Source organism: Cyanistes caeruleus, chromosome 3, assembly GCF_971803275.1.
Source record: "Cyanistes caeruleus chromosome 3, bCyaCae1.hap1.1, whole genome shotgun sequence".
NCBI lineage: Eukaryota > Metazoa > Chordata > Aves > Passeriformes > Paridae > Cyanistes > Cyanistes caeruleus.
In genome coordinates, this window is record NC_141703.1 from 34,596,440 (window position 1) to 34,603,622 (window position 7,183).

Here is a 7,183-nt window from a genome sequence, read left to right on the forward strand (position 1 = left end):
TTCATCAGCCAGGCAGGAGATATCACTACTTATTCAACTGCTTGAGTGGAGAGGGCTACTTTGGGGATAAAAAGCTTTTTCACCTTAGAAATATAATGGAAAAGAGTGTGGAAAATTATTCAGTAGCAGAGCAAAGCACACTTGGTAGCTTTGGGGAAGGGGAGATTAATATATTATCCACATATCTGTTGATGTCTTTGCAAATTTCTCTTGTAGGCATAAAGAGCTTACTACTTTTACAACATTATAGACAGATTGTCTGTGGTGTGTTACGCCTGCATGTGCCCCTGATAAACAGCACTGACACCACTCACCTTCCCAGAAAACAATGTGCTTAGTTATTAAAGCAGCTTGGGGTTCCCAGGTTATGCCAGAGGACTGGAGACTAGGGTTGGATTTGAGGCCTCATTTCTGGTTGCCCCCAGTAGGTTTTTGTACTGTCTCCAGGGCAGGACAAACTTGTGGAGATGCATGTGGGAGAGAAGGAGCAGAGCAAGCCTGCCTCTTTGGATGTGTAAGGTAGCTGTAGAGCTCAACACTCATTTTATTACACTTTTAGGACATGCCTGCATAGAAGTGTGAAAGCTGAGCACGGCTGCAGGTGGTCTTGAGTAAAATTCAATCTCCTCTTTATTATGCATCACAGAGTTTTCACACAGTCACTTGAAGTGTCAGTTTGGTTTCCACAATTCCAAGTGCTCCTATGATTTCTTTTAATAGTTCTGCATCACTTAATAATCTGTCTTTATTTATGAATACAATACATTTTCTGTAAGTACTTGATTGTGATCCTCAAATTATTCCTGATATATTTATCCTTTCTTATAAGGCTTTTAAAAATATTTCAGTCTTTACTTTCTGCCATATTTGAAGAACTTTGTATTTCAGCATTTATATCTTTTACAAGGTAAAACCAAAACTTAAATGGGAGGGGAGGGGAAAAAAAGCAATTACTGCTTTCTTGTATATATCACAGTTTGGGGAATCTTAGCAGGGAACTGGAGTGCTCTTGGTGTATGAGCTCCACTTCTGCCTTTGCTCTGTTAGAACATTTGGCACCAACAATGAGACTGGAATCTAGTGTACACAATGTTTATAAAAATTGCCTTTTCAAAGCTGAGTTAGGAAATATGACAGTCCTTACAGGCTGATTATGGAGGGGTTTTATTGCTTGTTTCATTTAAAGACAAAGTACAGAACAAACCAGAGTGGCTTAAACCTGTATGTTTTCAATATCACTGTGGCATGACATTTTTACATAAGCCGCAGTGGCTGTGGTAGGACATTGCAACAGAGAATCAATCATGCACTCTGTGAAAACAAAGCTGTTTCACAACTACTTATTGACTTTTATTCAGTATGGAGTGCTAAGAACAAGTATGTTGCAAGAGTAGTCGTTCTCTGATATTTACCAAAAATAAAATTTCTGCAGTGCTATAACTTATTAACTTCGATTTTGAGACTGTAAGTGTTAATAAGGTCCATTTTATGTCACTGTTTATAGTGTTTGCTGGCAGAGATTAGCACTTGAAGTTAGGAGCAGTGAATACTAATTTAGGAGCTACTTACAGCTGTTTGCACCTTGACTTTGACATGTCCATTTTAGAGGGCAGAAAGAGCCTTTTTCTCCCACCCTCTTTTTGCAGTTGGCTACCACATTTGCAAGACCCATACTAATTTAGATCTCCAAAGGAGAATCAATTTTGCATGTTTTGACATGAGAAAATTTATCTCATTGCCTTTTGTCTGACCCCGCTTTTATTTTATTTCCTATTTAAATTCACACAGAGTCTTTATCACAAAGGTTATCCTAACATTCATCTTTTGTATTTGTCACTGGAACAGCTTGTTCTTGCCTATTGTATGAATATAGCACTCAGATCTCCTTGAAGATCTCCTTCCACAACATAGTCCTTAACAAGACAAAATAATGATTTCAGTAGTGCTCCTTTAAAAAAAAAATTACATCCAAAAAAAAAAAAAGAAGGGGGGGAAAAAAAAGAAAGCCAGAACAAATCCTTATCATTCAACAGAGATGAGGTCACAGACAGGAATAGCTTAAAAAAGACTGAACAAGCCTTACTAAATCTGCTGAGGGTTATGATGAATAAAACTCATGGAATCCTGGTGTATTTTCCAAATATGATGGCTAGTGCAGTGTACAAAATAGCACCATAAAGGCTGTAGGCTGTTCCACGTTAATGATAGCTAATAAAAACAAATCCTCAAAGGACAGATCTCCTGTTGAGGTTGTGGATGAGAAGGAACTTAGCTTCACTTAATGACATGAAATGAAAGAATTCAAAAACTATATATGAGTTTTTATTAAACTTTAGAATCAATGTAAAAGAAGAAATATTACCTACTGCACATTGCTGGAACTGGTCAAAGAGGATAGAAGACATCTTGAAAGATACTGAAAAATACTGAATTATTTTTCTTCTATTCAGTGAATATATATAATAGTTAAGTAATAAATGAAAAGGTAGAAGCCAAGACAGCCATTTCCACGCTCCAGCCTTTACTGTTGACATGCTCAGGTTTTCAGACAATTCACTTCATTCTGTGCCAAGTCACCTTGAAGCCTGGGAAAGACATGTCCAGAGGAAACAGGAGAACCTGCTCTCCAGAGGTAATGATTTTTCTCCATCGACTGTAGAGGGAGCCTAGAAACTAACTTTGACTTGGTGACTGACAGGCATAGAAAGGTGCAGGTGGAGGTGGAATCCCTCTGGATGCAATCTAGATGCAAACCATGCACCACTGCCAACAGTCAGAGCTGGATGCATGTTCAAATAGAAGAGAGCATCTGTGACTTCGTGCATTTTTTTCTTCCTTCCTGTGTCTTTAGTAGTGTTACTCAGCAAACATCCATCTTCACTTTTTTTTTTCTGCCATTGCATGATCACTGCCTTCCAGGCAGCTCCTAAACGATTCTGCTTAGCTAGGATTTTCTTAACAAGAAAAAATTAAGAGCTACATGAAGCTCTCAGAGGCCGGATCTTAAAAGTAGGTAAAGTTTGCAATAAAAACACAGAATTTCATCTCCCTTTTTACTTTTGGAAACAAAAAAGGAAAATAAGGGAAAGAAATATTTTTTTGTTTTAATGTGTATTTACCTTTCCTCTATTATTATGTATTTTGAATTATGATTTTTTGTTCAAAAATATTCCTGTGTCCTGTCTGCAAAATATCATGCAAATAAAAAAATATAATAGGTGATGTTAGTCTTGCAGACATGTTCATCAAAACACACAGAAAAGGAGATTCATCCTTCATGCTGTGCACTTGATAGCTTTAAACTAAACTGCTTTAAAAAAAAAAGCATTCATCTGTTCAGAACATTTTAGCAGACTATACAGTTTGATGTATTTTACTGCTTAAAATTGATTCTTAACCTTCTGACATTTCACTGTTTGGACCTAGTGTGGCACAAGAATGGAACCAGGCAACAGTGATTAACAGATCATATCAAGGCTGTTATTATGAGCCACTATTTCAGAAGGTGAAAAATGGTCACCCAAGGCGCCTATGCAGAATGAAACTTTTGCTGATGAAGAATGGGGTGGAACTGATTCATTCCCGTTGTTTCAAAATGTCTTCCACTTCAGAATGGAAAAAAAAAAAAAAAAAAAAAAGCTTCTGGAAATGCCTGTAAATTCTACAATTATTTGTGAGCTGGTAAACAGCACATCATTTCGAGAAGTGAAAATAACATGTTTCAGTTTCTCACCAGGTCCAGGGAGAAGGATCACCTGTGGCTTTTTTCAGGGTGTGTCTGTTGCTCAACCCTGACTTCTCTCCTAAATGAGACTCCTACTGCAGGCTCCCGTAGGTCTCAGAGCAGCTACTTCATCAGCTGCGGTACAGCCTGAAGTCTTGTGCAGCCAGGACACTGGTCTAGTCTACAGCAGCCTTTAAAAATAAAGCATTAGTGATTAAGAGTATTTTCAGCTTTAAATGCAGAAAACATGTACACACATCCAAGCTGGCAGAGTTTCTCCCTTCTCTGTCTCACCACCCCTAGGATTCATTCACTCCCTGCACCAGCTTCAGCCTCCCAGTAAAGCATCCAGAAACAGTCTCTGGTTTGAAACTGTAGTCAGAGTGTTTGCCTGTACTCTGTTCCCCTTGGTTGGCAGTCACTAGGGAGTCAATGCCCAGCTGTGGACTGTCAGTGGTATCTCCAAAAAACCATGTCCTGTTTGTTTCCAGGCGGGTGTATCTCAGCAGGTACGAGCGCACTCGGGTCAGCATGGAACTTTCACTCTCCTGGCCCAGGGAAGACGGGAATCACATCTGATGCCAAGCAGATCTTAACATGAGGCAAACACACTGCCTGCACTGCTCCATTCTTCACAGCTGGCATATCTTTAACAATAGTGTTATTTTAATAATTAAAAAAAAAAGAAAAATGCTTTCAAAAGGTGGTTCTTTAATATCTAATCTTTTCACCATAGTTGACTTTTCATCAAAGCATGCCAGATTTTTATAATTTAGTCTTAAAAAAACAAAAACAAAACTGAAACCAACAGAACACAGAGCCACAACAGAACCAAAGCCCTACTAAAGAAGCAAATAAACCACAGTCTCTGAAGATTTCAGAATAGACCTTCCCTTGTTATCTCATGCTGGAAGATGGGAAGGGCCACATTCTGCTCCTGAAACTTTTTCAGGGAGAACTGTGGGATTTTTCATGGCCTATAGCTGTGGCACATCTGGATGCAAAATGGGTGAGGGTGGAAACAAGGAAGGACCATGTGCTTCCACAGCACTAGGAAGGGATTCTGGATCACAGATCCTCTAAATACTGCTGGGCACTTGCCCACTGACCATTCCAATAAAGGCAGGGATATTGATCGAACCAGAAATATAAGTCTAATTTTTGATATTACGAGGGAGAGAAAATCAATGTCTTTTTTTCTCCAAACATCTAGACTTAGCCTTTTCCAGGAAATTACCTGCAAAAAATTTGACTGAAGAAACTTTAACATGAGCAGACATCCAGTTGTATGCATCCACTACTCTCCAGTGACACTGCCAAACATTTCAGAGGATCATTCCCGTAGGATCCCATCAAGAACCTGCCTTGGTCTTGTCTTTCTCCACCCTAATCTCAACCCTGGAAAAAGTCACTTATCCATCCCAACATTCTAATTCCAGGTAAGGGGAATCCACTTGGTTTCAGCCATAGTTGCAGCGACTCTTTGAAGGATACTTGCTCTGGGATCTTGCCTCTGATGCTATTTTCTTTTACCCCAAGAGTTTGCACATTCTGTTTACCAGTGCATTCAGGCAGGAAAATATAATACAGACCAAGGTAAAGGAAGTCAGACAACATTTATGATACAGAGGCACATACTGGAAAGAGAAAAAACAGTGGTTCAGAGGTAAGCAAATCTGTGCAGTGCCTAGAATCTGTCATACCATGATTAAATCATATCTCTAATATTATGCATATTTTTTTCAAAGAAATTCAAATGAGTACCTTGGTCCTGCGTGCACAGTTGGAGACCTTGAAATCTCAGTCCTCATCAGTCTTAATTGCTGCTTTTTCAGAGCAGTACACAAAGTCACCAGTCACCTTTCAAAGGTTTGACAGGTATGTCTTATCACATCAGTTAAATCAATGCAAGAAAACTCTAGGTTAGGAAACCTGCAACCAAGTCCAGTAGCAGGACAGCAGTTAATTCTTCCCTGCCTCTCTGGCCTCATGTTCACCTCTAACAATAATCCCAGTAATAAACCAATTAAGCATAAAATATTTATAAAGGCAAAAATAAGAACAGAGGAAGAAGTGAAAACCAACCATCAGAAAATTGTGCTGGCATTTTATTCTTCACAGCTGATTTTCATCTAGAAGATTGCTCAGTCACCCTTACAGCACAGGCACTGCAGCATTGCGTAATGCAAAGCTGGCTGTAGGGTGACTTTTAGTGCTCCCTGTCCGTGCTTTGCTCCACTCTTTCTGTGTATCACAGGAAACAGGACTCTATTTGCTTTACAGGGAATGCTGTTCAGCTGTTGAGAGGAGAATTAACAATCTCACCCTTTATTGCTTCCCCTGTGTAAGTCAGGAATATCCTTGACTCTCTGCTGCAGTTTGTACCATGGCTCAGCTTAGGCAGCCTTTTTACAGACAGGGAGAGAACACAGAGGGTGCTTTGCCAGCAGACTTGAGCATCTCCTGCCCAAGTGGATGCTACATTAGGAAGCCCTGCAGCTGGAGAAGAATGACCAGGGCAGTGTGGTCCTGACAACACTGTTCAGGGACCGGTCACAAGGAAGAGAACACCTGCTATGCTAGTGCCCACTTGCAGCAGCCTTTGTGATATACACCTCTGCAGTCTAGGATATCCACTGCCAAGGGCAAGTGGTCATGAAAAACACCAGGTATGTGCAACATGGCAGCTAGCTAGGGGTGGAAAAGCCATTTGGATCTCAGGGCAGAAAGCTTAACTAGCTTACAGGAAAGTTATCTACACTGTTGATGTAAAGTTATGTCAAACAGTCCTGCCCTCTGTGCTAGCACCTTCTAAACCACCAATTAAGACGCTCTGAATTTTGGCCAAAACTTATTGTGAAGCCAGCCTGAGGGCCAGGGAATGGGAAAGGAGAAAATTGCATCCAGAAGCCAGGAGCTTGAAAAAAGGATTTGTTATTTTTAAGCATCATGATCATTATAGCTTTTCCCTTTGAGACATCTGTGAGAAGATAATTTATACTGGATAACTTTCTAGTTGTTTTTGGAAATGGAGGCATCATATGTCAGAGCTGGTTTTCTGATAAGTTTCTGCTCTGGCTGACTTCTTCAAAGTTTCTGCTTCCCATTTGTTGGGATTTTTTGTGTGATGAACTGAAATTCAGTTACACTACATCCAGAAACTGAGCTCTATATTGGTAATAATTGAAGATCAGTCTTGGTCACAAATATTTCTTTTCTTAAATATAAAATCAAGGCAAGAGCACTGTACAGATATATCTGCTTTCAGGCATGAAATCTGTCTTTCAATACAGAAAATACTACATGACCATTTTCCACTCCCCCAGCTGATTTTGCAATTTGTACTTCAGGTTGTGAACAGCTGCACTGTTATTGCTTCCCTTTCCCCACTTTTACTACTACTGATGATACAGGAGGTTTTACTTAACTGAGAATTAAGTGTTTGCAATTAAGTTCCTT

The 7,183-nt window shown here is 39.6% G+C and overlaps 1 long non-coding RNA gene across 1 annotated transcript; it reads right to left on the reverse strand.

Moving 5' to 3' along the window:
* Positions 1-429: 429 nt before the first annotated feature.
* LOC147654073 (uncharacterized) lies at positions 430-5,740 on the reverse strand. Its single transcript, XR_015285437.1, has 3 exons — positions 5,489-5,740; positions 4,962-5,361; positions 430-4,362 (listed from the first exon to the last, which is right to left on the reverse strand). It is a non-coding gene; the product is annotated as an uncharacterized LOC147654073 (long non-coding RNA).
* Between the last annotated feature and the right edge of the window lie 1,443 nt (positions 5,741-7,183).